The sequence below is a fragment of the Ranitomeya imitator genome, chromosome 1, assembly GCF_032444005.1.
Source record: "Ranitomeya imitator isolate aRanImi1 chromosome 1, aRanImi1.pri, whole genome shotgun sequence".
Lineage (NCBI taxonomy): Eukaryota > Metazoa > Chordata > Amphibia > Anura > Dendrobatidae > Ranitomeya > Ranitomeya imitator.
Genome location: NC_091282.1, coordinates 172,511,659 through 172,528,063, shown reverse-complemented (window position 1 = coordinate 172,528,063; position 16,405 = coordinate 172,511,659).

Sequence of the window (16,405 nt, the reverse complement as noted above, 5' to 3'; positions counted from 1 at the left end):
ATTTTTCTTGCGTCCGATTTTCGGCAAAAAGCGACGCATGCGTCGAAAAACGCAGCGTTTTTGCGTGCGTTTTGCCACATTTTTGCGTGCGTTGTGCGTTGCGTCGCTGACGCAGCGGCGCACAACGCTAGTGTGAACGTAGCCTTACAAGGGGCAACTAAAACAAACATTTCTGGACCCAAATGACAATCAGTTTTTTTCAATAAAAGTTCTAGAATTGTAACTCCAATTATGTAACATATATTATTCAGTGTATAGGGTGCAGTTTATTAGGTGATGCTGGTATGATTTTACACAACCTTCTAACCATAACATTTAAAGAATGTTAGCATTAATGCTTCAAAACATTTCATTTCAGTGCATAACAGAAACATATAAGTATGTGTTATGTATGTCATTGAAAATACAGTACATCAAGGCATGAGGTGGAGGTTATCGAGAGCCTTCCATAACAGGGAAGCTTTTTGGATTTATACTTGGAATACACAAGTCCCTCTATGCTTAAATCTTAAGAAAGAAATTATGTTTTATTGATAGGGATGGGAAACCTGAACAATAAAGTTTGGGGTCCGTACAGAACACCTAGTGTCAGGGCATGGACCTCAAACATGGACAACTGCAAGAAGTCTGTCTTTCTGTTTTGGTTGTGCCACCTGACGAAAGCTTGCTGAAAGGCCAATCAACAAGCTTAATTATGTAGGCACTTACAACTCAATCACAGCCATCTCATGTATTGGAATGGCTGTGATTGGCAGGAAAAAAAAAACATGGGATATTGTCTATTTTTCATAACCAGCGCATGCAAAACTGACAGCTTCAGGCTGCAGCCCTCAGCTGTGAGTTTAACTTTAGCTGGTTTTAAAAATAGAGGGGTCCCCACACCAATTTTTTAAATTATTTAAATAAATTATTTTAAAAAATAGCCTGGGGTCCCTTTCATTTTTTGATAACCATCCAAGCTAAAGCGAACAGCTGAGGGCTAGTATTCTCAAACTGGGAAGGGGCCATGGATAGCCACAGCCACCCCAGAATATGTGTATCCATTAGATGCACCATTTCTTGCACTCTGGCCAGCTCTTCCCACTTACACTGGTGCAGTGGCAAGTGGGGTAATAGTTGTGGGGTTGATATCAGCTGTTTTATAACTGCTGACATCAAGCCCATGGGTTAGTAATGGAGAGGCATCTTTGAGACACCCCCATTACTAACCCTATAGTCAAATGTAATAAAGAGAGAAACACAGTAAAGTCTTTTAGTTGAAAAAAACCCAGACTCATTTATTTTAAATAAAAACTCCCTGACCCTCTTTTACCCGTTTATTTACTAAAAATTAAAATAAAAAAGCAAAGCTATACTCACCATTCCACCGATACTCTGTTAATGGAAATGTCACGCGACGATCTGGATGGTTTGGAGAGGGGTCACATCAGTGATCTGACCACTCTCCATACCAGCCAGGACACATTGAGCAGGTTATTAAAGATTATTATAGATGCTTCTCCATTACTAACCCATAGGCTTGATGTCAGCTGACGTTACAAAGCTGACATCAATCTGAATACTATCACACCATGTGCCACCGCACTAGGGCAATTGGGAGGAGCAAGTCAAAGAAACAGGATTGGAGCATCTAATAGATGATTCTTTTCTGAGGCAGCTGCAGGCTGCTATTTTTAAGTTGGGGTGTCAAAATCCATGGCCACTTCCCAGTCTGAGAATATCAGCTGCCAACTGTTTGCTATAGCTTGGCTGGTTTAAAATTATCATTTTTTTTAAATGATTTATTTAAATTATTTAAAATATACGGCATGGGGACCCTTCTATTGTTGATAACGAGCTAAGATAAAGCTGACAGCTCACAGCTGTCAGCTTTACCTGCGCTGGTTAGCAAGAATAGAGGGAACCCCATGACATTTTTTATTTTATTTATTTATTGCACAGGCGTTGGCTGGCAAATACTACTATCAGTGAGACCAGGCATACAATGATGAGAGTAGTATTCTCATCAGCCGACATCTGTGACCGGTGATCATTTTTTTACCATTGGTCACAGCTGCGGGCTCACACACTGTCATCTGTGTGACAGCATGGGTGTTACGGGGTTACCGAGACAGTGTGGAGCCAGAATACCGCAGCGTCTGATTGCTCCGACTCCAGCGCTGAGAAGAAGCACTTCTTCATTTTAAATGTGTTTATTTAATCTGGCAGAATAGGGGTTAATCACCCATGTTGAAAATCCCTGTGCCCACAGCAGTGCTCAGTTAGCCACTCCTTTTCCCTTTATAATCTGGGCATCAGCACTAATCCTTGTCAGAGCTAGTTTTATTGTTGCATGGTTAATGGAAGAAAAGGAGTTGGTATGAGAAGGAGAGTTGGAGGAGTTATTAGTAACTGTTGCTTGGTTTGTACATGTGGTAATTCCTTATCCTTCTCTAATTTTATTTATTCCCCTACCTTCACACCCTGGTGCATTCCTCTGTTATATGTGAGTGAATATTTTGTATTCCTTGAGATTTCTGTTAACTCTTGTTTGTGTAGCCTTGTTTGTTGAGTTGGTGTAATAGGGTGCACAGTAGCTCCCCCTCTTCCCTGGGTGATAGAGAACAAACAGAGGGCTAACTTAGAAGATAAGGCAAGGACGGAGGCCCCGGCATCTTCGCCATCTGAAGTATCATGGGAAGCAAGGTGAGCTAGGGCACCCTCTAGTGTTAGGGATAGGGAAGGAGCACCTGGTCCCGAGCCACCCAACAGCTGTGTCATGACAATGGGAACTGCAGAGCTCTGACCAGCAGTAACAAACTTACTACCGATCAGAGCTGGTGTTTCGCACATTGTCACACAGATGACAGAGTAGGAAACGCCGGATGTTCGGGCTCCCCATTCATTTGAATGGGGCCCTGGTTCGGGCTTGAGTTGGGCTACTGTTCTGGTCCCCAAACAGAACCTTATTTAATGTTCGTCCTAATCCGCGAACACGAATATCCACTGGTCCACCCATTATTTATTATTGACCTCCAATTAGCAATGACCTGGATCTATTTCATTTTTTGCTTTTTTTATATTTTATCTATGTTTGTTATTTGTACTTAGTTTTTGACACCGTTCGCATATGCAAATACTCTGTTTATTTTTATGTGTATCTTTTCTCTGAAGGACTTAAAGGGACTCTGTCTGCACATAATGACTGTAAAATCCAAGTACAGGAACTCGATGCTTCATGGCAGGGTAAATCATTAAAATACTTTTTATCTTCCCATCTGCTTGTTCTCCATCTATCTCTGCCTTTCCTTGGCTCTATGAAGCCAGATCTGTCAGTCACATGAGGGGGTGGTGGAGATACAGGGAAAATAAGCAGGTGGGAAGGTGTATATAAATGATTGGCTCCGCCATGAAGCACCGAGCAATGGGACTTAGTTTGAACAATCATTCACTATTTCGAGAGTCCCTTTAACCCCTTTACCCCCAAGGGTGGTTTGCATGTTAATGACCATGCCAATTTTTACAATTCTGACCACTGTCCCTTTATGAGGTTATAATTCTGGAACGCTTCTACGGATCCCAGTGATTCTGATGACGTTTTCTCGAGACATATTGTACTTCATGACAGTGGTAAAATTTCTTTGATAATATCTGGATTTGTTTGTGAAAAAAATGGAAATTTGGTGAAAATTTTGAAAATTTTCACAATTTTCCAACTTTGAATTCTTATGCAAATAAATCACAGTGATATGTCACACAAAATACTTAATAAGTAACATTTCCCACATGTCTACTTTGCATCAGCACAATTTTGGAACCAACATTTTTTTTGTTAGGGAGTTATAAGGGTTAGAAGTTGACCAGCAATCTCTCATTTTTACAACACAATTTTTTTAGGGATCACATCTCATTTGAAATCATTTTGAGAGGTCTATATGATAGAAAATAACCAAGTGTGACACCATTCTAAAAACTGCACCCCTCAAGGTGCTCAAACCACATTTAAGAAGTTTATTAACCCTTCAGGTGTTTCACAGGAATTTTTGGAATGTTTAAATAAAAATGAACATTTAACTTTTTTTCACAAAAAAATTTACTTCAGCTCCAATTTGTTTATTTTACCAAAGGTAACAGGAGAAATTGGACCCAAAAAGTTGTTTTACAATTGGTCCTGAGCACGCCAATACCCCATATGTGGGGGTAAACCACTGTTTGGGCGCATGGCAGAGCTCGGAAGCGAAGGAGCGCCATTTGACTTTTCAATGCAAAATTGACTGGAATTGAGATGGGACGCCATGTTACGTTTGGAGAGCCACTGATGTGCCTAAACATTGAAACCCCCCACAAGTGACACCATTTTGGAAAGTAGACCCCCTAAGGAACTGATCTAGATGTCTTGTGAGAGCTTTGAACCCCCAAGTGTTTCACTACAGTTTATAAGGCAGAGCCGTGAAAATAAAAAATCTTTTTTTCCCACATAATTAATTTTTAGCCCCCAGTTTTGTATTTTCCCAAGAGTAACAGGAGAAATTGGACCCAAAAGTTGTTGTCCAATTTGTCCTGAGTATGCAGATACCCCATATGTGGGGGGGAACCACCGATTGGGCACATGGCAGAGCTCGGAAGGGAAGGAGCGTCATTTGGAATGCAGACTTAGATGGATTGGTCTGCAGGCGTAATATTGCTTTTGAAAAGCCCCTAATGTACCTAAACAGTAGAAACCCCCAACAAGTGACCTCATATTGGAAACTAGACCCCCCCAAGGAACTTATCTAGATGTGTTGTGAGAACTTTGAATCCCCAAGTGTTTCACTACAATTTATAACGCAGAGCCGTGAAAATAAAAAATATTTTTTTTCCACAAAAATAATTTTTTAGCCCCCAGTTTTGTATTTTCCCAAGTGTAACAGGAAAAATTGGACCCCAAAAGTTGTTGTCCAATGTGTCCTGAATATGCTGATACCCCATATGTTGGGGTAAACCCCTGTTTGGGCGCACGGGAGAGCTCGGGAGGGAAGGAGCACTGTTTTACTTTTTCAACGCAGAATTGGCTGGAATTGAGATCGGACTCCATGTCGCGTTTGGAGAGCCCCTGATGTGCCTAAACAGTGGAAACCCCCCAATTATAACTGAAACCCTAATCCAAACACACCCCTAACCCTAATCCCAATGGTAACCCTAACCACACCCCTAACCCTGACACACCCCTAACCCTAATCCCAACCCTATTCCCAACCATAAATGTAATCCAAACCCTAACCCTAACTTTGGCCCCAACCCTAACTGTAGCCTTAACCCTAGCCCTAACCCTAACCCTAGCCCTAACGCTAGCCCTAACCCTAGCCCTAACTCTAACCCTAGCCCTAACCCTAGCCCTAACCCCAACCATAGCCCTAACCCTAGCCCTAACCCTAACGGGAAAATGGAAATGAATACATTTTTTATTTTTTTATTTTTTCCCTAACTAAGGGGGTGATGAAGGGGGGTTTGATTTACTTTTATAGTGGGTTTTTTAGCGGATTTTTATGATTGGCAGCCGTCACACACTGAAAGACGCTTTTTATTGCAAAAAATATATTTTGCGTTACCACATTTTGAGAGCTATAATTTTTTCATATTTGGGTCCACAGAGTCATGTGAGGTCTTGTTTTTTGCGAGATGATTCGACGATTTTATTAGTAACATTTTCAGGCACGTGACATTTTTCGATCGCTTTTTATTCCGATTTTTATGAGGCAGAATGACCAAAAACCTGCTATTCATGAATTTCCTTTGAGGGAGGTGTTTATACCATTCCACGTTTAGTAAAATTGATAAAGCAGTTTTATTCTTTGGGTCAGTATGATTACAGTGATACCTATTTATATAATTTTTTATGTTTTGGCGCTTTTATTCGATAAAAACTATTTTATTGAAAAAATAATTATTTTTGCATCGCTTTATTCTGAGGACTATAACTTTTTTATTTTTTCTTTGATGATGCTGTATGGTGGCACATTTTTTGTGGGACAAGATGACATTTTCAGCGGTACCATGATCATTTATATCCATCTTTTTAATCGCGTGTTATTCCACTTTTTGTTTGGTGGTATGATAATAAAGCGTTGTTTTTTGCCTGTTTTTTTTTCACGGTGTTCACTGAAGGGGTTAACTAGTGGGACAGTTTTATAGGTCGTGTCATTATGGACGCGGCGATACTAAATATGTGTTCTTTTATTGTTGTTTTTTATTTAGATAAAGAAATGTATTTATAGGAACAATATATATATATATATATATATATATATATATATATTTAGGAATTTTTTTAATTTTTTTTACACATGTGAATATTTTTTTTTACACTATAACATTGCCCCAGGAGGGCATCATGTTATAGTGTAAGATCGTTGATCTGACACTTTGCTGTGCACTGTGTCAGATCAGCGATCTGACGTGCACTCCTGTAGGCTTCCCGGCGCCTACTCTGAGCAGGCGCTGTGAAGCCACCTCCCTGCAGGACCCGGATGCAGCCGTGGACATTTTGGATCCAGGCCTGCTGCAGGGAGAAGGAGGTAAAAGACCCTCCCAGCAACGCGATCACATCGCATTGCTCCGGGGGTCTCAGGGAAGCACGCAGGGAGCCCCCTCTCTGCGTGTTGCTTCCCTATGCCGCCAGAACACTGCGATCATGTTTGATCGCAGTGTGCCGGGGGTTAATGTGCCAGGGGCGGTCCGTGACCGCTCCTGGCACATAGTGCCGGATGTCATCTGCGATAGTCAGCTGACACCTGGCCGCGATTGGCCGCGCTCCCCCCTTGAGCGCGGCCAATCGGTATGACGTACTATCCCGTCGGTGGGCATACGGGCCCACCCCACCTCGACGTGATAGTACGTCACATGTCAGAAACGGGTTAAAGGGAATCTGTCAGCAAATTTTTGCCATCTCATCTTTGAGCAGCATGATGTAGCCAAACAGACCAAGAATCCAGGGATGTATCACTTAGTTTATTGGGTGCAGCTGTTCTGACACAGTCAGAGTTTATATATTTAGCAATACAGCAGAGTTGAGAAGGTTCTCTATGGACATTGTCTATAGACAGTGAGGTGCTTATTACAGGAGCGGGCAGAGTTGGACTAGCATGCATGGGCTGCTGTAGCTGCTGTGGTCCAGGCAATGATTATCCCCAGCACACAGCCTGACATGTGACACATCATTGAAATCTGTGTATTAACCCCTACCTCATGCTGTCCTCAGATTGCATAGTGAAAACTTGCTGACAGATTTCTTTTAAAGCTTTTTGGCATGAAAATATTCTTTCTGGTAACACTTACCTAATTAGTGAGGAGGACAAATAAATGTGATCTATGATTTGCTCTCTATATTCCAGGATTAAGAATGTGTCTGATACACCTTGATTTTGTGGATGTGTCCCCTTATTATTGGAATGTATAAAGATTTTAAGGAAAATCACCAATAAAGACATGGTTTTTATTTCACATCCTTTGGCACCAGAAGTTGGACATTTTCTTTCCTCGCTTTATTAAAGTCAAAATGCACTGTCTCTATCTCTTTTTTTTAACTAAAGTGGTCATACATTTGTAATCTATGATCTTTCTCCAATGGAGCATTGTCACAAATAAATTGTCTATCTTCGTTTTCTTAATTTTAACCAGGGACTATGGAGCATTACAGCAAATGTACACAATCGTCATCATCCTACTACTTTTGACCTATGACATATATGTTCTGGTGCGGAGAGCCATTATCTTTTAAGGTGTCAAAGAGATTTCATCATGTATGGTATGAATGTTCTATTTAGAAACAGAGTAATAACACAAGACAGTGTTCTGCATTAATCCAGGATTCGTTGTCAAATTTGAAATCAAATGTTCAGTGTACAAACATGCCATTATTGTTTTGGAGCACTGCATGGTGATTTATTTGGGCCCTTTGTAAATTTTTAGCTAATAAAAGGCATTTATTATTTGCATAGAAATTACCTTTTTATTTTCAAAGAAATTCAAGTACAAATCACACAGTGCATGAAAATTGAAAACTATATAACTGAAGAAAAATGCAAAGTAAAAAAAGGGTAAATATAAATGTCCAGAGGATAAAATCTTTAAATTACCATCTACTACAATAGTTGTGAAGTTTTTTACTTTCTAAATTGGATGAAAGGCCTTTAAAATACTTCATTTCTGTTTACCTTCATTTTTCTGGTATTTTGTGTTTTTCGTTTTCTACGGCATTTCCACTGGTATAAAATACATTTTAATGAAATAATGATGTTAAGAAACTAGGTCCGCCATAATTCCCAGGTAAATCACCCAGTCTCTAATATACTGTTACAAGGAAATCTAATAATTATTGATATTCCATATATATAGCATTACTCATTGCCTATATTGAACTGACATTTTCACAATGTAATTGTTTTTGACCTCATAAAATTGGTCCTAAGCGCTCATTGTGCAAATTATAGGAAATTTATCTTATTTTCTACTTTCTTCATATTTTTTTGCTTCCCAGGCAGCAACGATCACGCTAGAAATGTCAGCAGATCTCCTAAAGGCAGGAAGTGCGACTCATTTCAATTTCAAACTACATTAATTCTGAATGAAATCAAACCCTTTCTCACATTTATTAAGGCAAGCGAGGCCTTGTGAAAAATTGCAGATTTTTAATAGAGGCATTTTCAATGACTTTATTCTACACAAACTTATAAATCAATTTCTGCCTTTTTTTTCTGTCTGTCACCCATTGCAAATTTATCAGTTCGTGTGAGTAAATGTGGCAGCTAAGTACTATGCAAATCAATAGAGCAATAACTCTTAATGCGATCAACATCATTTTGTCCCTAAAGATGAGCTGTTTGTTACTAAAACTGATTTAGGACTTAAGAAGCTGGAGGACGTGGTATTTCAATGAAGAGTTATCACTTTTTTCATACATAGTTTTGGAGTGTTGAGAAGTAATTCTAGAGTGGAAATCGTTATGTGACTGTACACTGCACTGCATTATTACTGAGTTGATGCATCCCTTTCCCATGATAGGGATATCTGTCCTGAATTGGCTAAAATTATAACTTTGTGATAGCTCACACAGGGCATATTTGACTGAAATTGATTTTTTTTCAGACAACATAGGTGTGGAGAGCCTATCAATGTGACTACTCAGACTGTAATGTATTGGTTAGCTGTCAGTTTGGTCTATAAATCCCGGTTACTGAGCAGGTTCAGTCAGTCTAAGAGGAAAATGTACAATTTTCCATTAAAGTGACAAAAATACGATGCCTGGGCATAAATGTGCATTTAGTTCAAAAGTACTTATTGTAAGTCATTAAATGCACAATAATTACTCCAGTATGAGCTTGTGACCCTCCTCGTCAAAAGAGGGAATACTGCAAAAACGTTGGGGCTACTTAAAAAAAAATATATCAGTTAATACCTCCAGGAAGGAAAATGCAATCAGATGAAATACACAACTAGGGATGTTTGATCTGAAGCTTATTTTAATTTCTATGGTATCATGGTATGGTATCATCGGTTTGGGACCTTTAACGGTGCAGTGTACTGCAAAATAAATGACTGAAGTCACGATGTGACTCAAGGTAATTGATATCAGTCTTATTTTATTTTAATGCATTTTGACTTGTGTTATGGTAAGGAGCCTGTCCACTATTTGACAGCCACTTATTTGAAGCCCAAAGGTGCTGCATAAATTTATAAACTATATATACTTTTATACATATACAGTCACAGCCAAAATAATTGACATCCCTGCAATTCTGTCAGATAATACTCATTTTCTTCCTGAAAATAATTGCAAACACAAATTATTTGGTATTATCTTCATTTAATTTGTCTTAAATGAAAAAAACACAAAAGAGAATGAAGCAAAAAGCAAAACATTGATCATTTCACACAAAACTCCAAAAATGGGCCAGACAAAAGTATTGGCACCCTCAGCCTAATACTTGGTTGCACAACCTTTAGCCAAAATAACTGCGACCAACAGCTTCCGGTAACCATCAATGAGTTTCTTACAATGCTCTGCTGGAATTTTAGACCATTCTTCTTTGGCAAACTGCTCCAGGTCCCTGATATTTGAAGGGTGCCTGCTCCAAACTGCCATTTTTAGATCTCTCCACAGGTGTTCTATGGGATTCAGGTCTGGACTCATTGCTGGCCACCTTAGAAGTCTCCAGTGCTTTCTCTCAAACAATTTTCTAGTGCTTTTTGAAGTGTGTTTTGGGTCATTGTCCTGCTGGAAGACCCATGACCTCTGAGGGAGACGCAGATTTTTCACACTGGGCCCTACATTATGCTGCAAAATTTGTTGGTAGTCTTCAGATTTCATAATGCCATGCACACGGTCAAGCAGTCAAGTGCCAGAGGCAGCAAAGCAACCCCAAAACATCAGGGAACCTCCGCCATGTTTGACTGTAGGGACTGTGTTCTTTTCTTTGAATGCCTCTTTTTTTCTCCTGCAAACTCTATGTTGATGCTTTTGCCCAAAAAGCTCTACGTTTGTGTCATCTGACCAGAGAACATTCTTCCAAAACGTTTTAGGCTTTTTCAGGTGAGTTTTGGCAAACTCCAGCCTGGCTTTTTTATGTCTCGGGGTAAGAAGTGGGGTCTTCCTGGGTCTCCTACCATACAGTCCCATTTCATTCAAATGCCGACGGATAGTACGGGTTGACACTGTTGTACCCTCGGACTGCAGGGCAGCTTGAACTTGTTTGGATGTTAGCCGAGGTTCTTTATCCAACATCCGCACAATCTTGCATTGAAATCTCTTGTCAATTTTTCTTTTCCGTCCACATCTAGGGAGGTTAGTCACAGTGCCATGGGCTTTAAACTTCTTGATGACACTGTGCATGGTAGACCCAGGAGCATTCAGGTCTTTGGAGATGGACTTGTAGCCTTGAGATTGCTCATGCTTCCTCACAATTTGGTTTCTCAAGTCCTCAGACAGTTCTTTGGTCTTCTTTCTTTTCTCCATGCTCAATGTGGTACACACAAGGACACAGGACAGAGGTTGAGTCAACTTTAATCCATGTCAACTGGCTGCAAGTGTGATTTAGTTATTGCCAACACCTGTTAGGTGCCACAGGTAAGTTACAGGTGCTGTTAATTACACAAATTAGAGAAGCATCATAGGATTTTTTGAACAGTGCCAATACTTTTGTCCACCCCCTTTTTTATGTTTGGTGTGGAATTATATCCAATTTGGCTTTAGGACAATTCTTTTTGTGTTTTTTCATTTAAGACAAATTAAATGAAGATAATAATACCAAAGAATTTGTGTTTGCAATCATTTTCAGGAAGAAACCGAGTATTATCTGACAGAATTGCTAGGGTGTCAATACTTTTGGCCATGACTGTATATCATATCGTATACATATATAAAATATAATTTCCAGACAGGTACCACTCTACTGCTTTCAACTGTGTGTGCCCCCACTGGCCCACTGGCCTCCTAATGTAAACAATGTGAAAAGACTACTTCAGTCAATCAGCATTGTTAACTGTCCTCAACCTTTACAATTATGTCACTTACCAGTAGAGGTAAGTATAAATTAACACTATAATAAACACACTGGTGCCTAGGCCCCAAAAAGAATAGTCCTCAGCTGCTGGGATCAAGACAGAGAAAGTGCCAGATCTGTCAAAAAAAGGGACTCAAAAAATACTCTAAGATGATGCCGCACACTTGAGGGTGGGTTCATAGGAAAGGACACTAGATATGGGAAAATTAATGCCAGTAAAATAATCTGATATGGAGTACCTAAATGCGGATCCTGCAATGCAGAAGTGATTGTTGTAGATAGCCTAAACTGTAAGGTTACCACATAATAGTGCTGGCCCAGGTGCATGTAAGGGATGTCCAAAAAATGCAGATGCAAAGGGAATATAAAAGGAAATAGTACCCAAAGTATGTATAGCTTCGCACCTAGATGTAAGTGACAGCCCAACAAAAGTTAACTAGTAGCGACAAATAATGCAGTCATAAAACTCATGCTGACTTAAGATGGCTGATATGAAGGATAATTCCCCGAAGGCCCATTTGTAAAAGTAGGAGGGCTAATCCAATGTCCCAATAATAGCTAGTGTGGGCACCAGGGGGACCAAAAGGAGCACGTGTGGCCACTGGCTTACCCATACAGGGTAGCGTGCAGTGCAGTCACGTGTGCAATAGGTGTGGGTACGTTTGCTTCGTGCGGTCATCAGAGGTTGCGGTGCTGTGTAGAACCAGGAGCCAGGTAAACTAGTGGCTGCACGTGCTCCTTGCTTGGATTATTTTACTGTAAGTATAAATATTTTTTTCATTTATGCCTCACTCTGGTGTCATTATTAGGGAGTTGTCCAGAAGTGGACAACCCATTTAGCAACAAATTTTTTTTAATGAGGATAGACCAGTACCAATTATACAAAGTTGAGCTTCAGACTGTCTTACCCTATTCTTTAGGATGCTTGTTTTTAGTCAGCAGCCTTTTCCTATTCTATATAGGTTGGCCACTTTATAGTGGAATTTCATAAACTGTTATGTTGTGTCCCTTGAATCTGAAACTACCATAATGACTTATCCCAGTTCTTCAATTGATGACACCAGAGAGCAGCAGTCTCCAAAGATGGCTGTCAAACACACAAATTGGACTCAAGGCAGAGGTATAACTACTGGGATTCTTTAATAATATTCGCATTGGGCCCTGACTTGTAACTCTTACTTAAATATTATTGCAGACTTAGTGCACCACTTGATGGCAGTGGTATTCCCTCAGGGTAATGTGACAAACCTGCACTTCGCCACCCCACCTGATGTCATTATTACGTTGGATGGATTATGTTGTACGGTTTCCTCACTTGCATCAATGTGATGTTCCAGGCCCTCTGTGGACACGTAAGGTCAACTTTGCATGATTTTAAACAGAAACCCCCTGTCCACATAGGCCCAGGTAAGCACAGGGAGTGAGAGAATGTTGCTAATGTGATACAACACTTGCTCACAACCCTGAGAGGCTGGGAGGCCCCTTTTACTAACATCGGTGAAACAGAGCCTTATCAGTCCAGTAGGAGTGCCATCATTTTCTCATTAGACACAAGCCCAGACTGATAACTGGATTATATTGGGCCAGAAATCAGCCCCAGTTACCGGTTTGATGTTTGGAAGGTTTGAGCAGGGTAAGGAATTAAATAAAATATAACTTTTCATTAGTACCATAAAAATGAGACCAACATTTATACACATAACAATCCAGACAAGACATAGAGTGCTAGTGCTCAAGGTAACCAGTGCTCATATAGAAAGTTGATTTGATCTGTAGTTTTCTGTGCTGGATGCATGAAACAGGAGCAGACGGGAAACAATGATAACAAGGGTGAGAATAAATTAAATTTTTTCCCTAAGACCTGTTGTGCCCCTTCTTTGCTGCCGCCCTTGCAAGGGCAGTACCCAAGTATATCCTGCTCACAGGTTGCCCATAAAAGTTTGTGTAGCATCCCAATGCATTTCCCCCTCGGTGTCACTGCACTTTAAATTTTAAATACATTTTAAATATTTGCTCATGCTTCTACTAAACATATTTTGCATGTTTAAAACTTGTAATAAAGCTATATACTTTTTAGTACTGCTCTGTTATCCAATTCTCTATTGGTTATCTATATATACATATAGTCTCCATATAAAAGTTTGGGCACCCCTGACCACAATTACTGTTATTGTGAACAGTTAAGCAAGTTGAAGATGAAATGTTGTCAAGACTCGAACTCCTAAGCTCTTGTGCACCAGGCAGCAGCTCTTCCCTCTGAGCAATTCAGCTCACTGGACAGTTCCTTGCTAAATCCAGATACTAGTACATGTGTTGTTACTGATTGTCTCCACCCTGAGTTCCTAATTGGCTCCACCCTGATTGAAAACCCTACATAAACCTGGCATTGTACTTCCTTTCTTGCTAGATTATTGAGCTCCAGCATATAGTTTTCCTTTCAACTGCTACTTCACTCCAAGATACTGCTGCTATCATGTACCAACACCTGACTATTCCTGATTATGCAACCTGCTGATCCCTTCACTGCATTGCTGCTCCTGTCTACTGAATCCTGGCTATTCATGACTACCCAACCTGCTGATCCTTTAACTACATTGCTGCTCCTGTGTACCGTCACCTGGCTCTACCTGACTATGCTACTTGCCAGTGCTGCTAGTGGAGTGGTTGGACTACCACTACTCCAACCCAGGTCAGTCCATAACAAATTAGCTATAAAAGGGTTAAAGATGACACATTTCATTTGTATTTTAGGCAATTAAAATATATATTGTAGTTTCTTACATTTTAAGAATTACAAAAATGAAAATGAGCTGAAGGCAAAGTTTGGGCACCCTTGGAGATTTTTCTGTTTAGATAACTTTGACCAATGTGTCAGACCTTAATTAGCTTGTTAGGGTTATGGGTTGTTCACTATCATCATTAGGAAAAGCCAGGTGATGCAAATGTCCCAGCTTTATAAAAACCCAGCCTCCACTAACCTTGTGCCAAAGAACATCAGCAATGTGTTCCTCTAAGCAGATGCCTAGCACTCTGAAAATGAAAGTGGTGGAGACACACAATGCAGGAGAAGGCTATAAAAATATATCAAACCATTTTCAAGCTGTCTTCAGTTCAAAATATAATTAAGAAATGGCAGTTAACAGGAACAGTGGAGGTCAAGATAAGGTCTGGAAAACCAAGCAAAATTTTAGTGAGAGCTGCTTGTAGGATTACTAGAGAGGGAAATCAGAACCCCCGATTGACTGCAAAAGACATTCAGAAAAATTTAGCAGACTCTGGAGCTGTGTTACATTGTTCTACTGTTCAGAGACACCAGCACAAATTTGGCCATTATGAAAAAGTCATCAGAAAAAAATATCTCCAGCGTCCTCACCATAAAATTCAGCATCAAAAGTTTGCAAAAGAACATCTAAACAAAATTAATGCATTTTGGAAAAAAGACCTGTGGACTGATGAGGTTAAAATAGAACTCTTTGGCCACAATGGTCAAAGATATACGTGGAGAAAAAAAGGCACAGAATTTCAGGAAAAAAACATTTCAACAACCAATAATCATAGGGATGAATCAATAATGCTTTGGGTTGTGCTGCAGCCAACGGCTTGGGGAACATTTCACTGGTAGAGGGAAAAATTGAGTCATTGAAATTTCAACAAATTCTTGATGCATACATAACACAATCTGTAAAAAAGCTGAAGTTGAAAAGAGGATGGTTTATATTAATGGATAATGATCCTAAACACACATCAAACTGCACAATAGACTACCTCAAAAAGTATAATCTGAAAGTTTTACAATGGCAGTCACAGTCCCCTGATCTGAACATCATTGAAAATCTGTGTCTAGACCTCAGAAAAGCAGTGCATGCAAGACAACTCAGGAATCTCAAGGAACTGGAAGAATTTTCCAAGGAAGAAAGGATTAAAATCCCTCAAACAAAAACTGACAGACTCTAGGCTGGCTAAAAAAATTTTTACAATCTGTGGTACTTTCAAAAGGCGGTGCTACTTGGCACTAACCATGCAGGGTCCCTGAACCTTTGCATCAGCACATTGTTTTCTTTTTGTAAATTATAAAATGTAACCGATGAAAAAAAAAAATATATATATATATATATGTTAGGAGTTGAGTTCCCGCCGCTGCACAGAGGGAATCTCAAGCCATGTCTGCTGCGGTCTCCCATTCTGCATCGGCCGCAGTGGAGCCTGCTCAGCGGAGACGTCGGTCCCAGCGTCTCATTGAATCTGATACTGTGTAAAGGGTTACTGCTGCCTCTCCAGGCTCTGCAATTGTACCCTGCACTGGTCTGCGATGAGCAGGCTTTTCTGGGACTAAGTCCTGCTTTGCACACACTGAGCATGCCCAGGGTAAGATCTCTCAGTTGAGGTCTAGGGTCACATAGTCAGGTACTGCAGCAACTTCCATTGGTCCTCCAGGAAGGCCCTGTACCTGATCAAGTTCTGTGGCAGCCTTCCATTGGTCCTTCTAGGAAGGTCCTGAAGTTGCTGCAGCTATAAAAGGTTCTAATGACTGCACGGTCATGCGCTAGTATCAAATATGTACGAGCTCAGTGCCAGGGTGGTCGTGTGTGTGGTCAGGGACCGGCTGAAATAAGCCCCTAGAATGATGGCACCTCCGGCGAGGGGTTTTTGTGTGTATGCAGTCAGGGACCCGGCTGAAATAAGCCCCTAGAATGCTGGCACCTCGGGCGAGGAGTTTCTCATGAGTGAATTCAGGGCTGGCTAATAGCCATTAGAATTCCGGCTCACCCGGAGAGGAGCAGCATGTTTGATTGGGACTGCATGACCACTGCCGGCTCTACTCAGTAGCTGTGTTCCCTGTGAGCTAAACAGGGCACAGCGTTCTCTTTACTATGGGCTCTGTGAAGTAA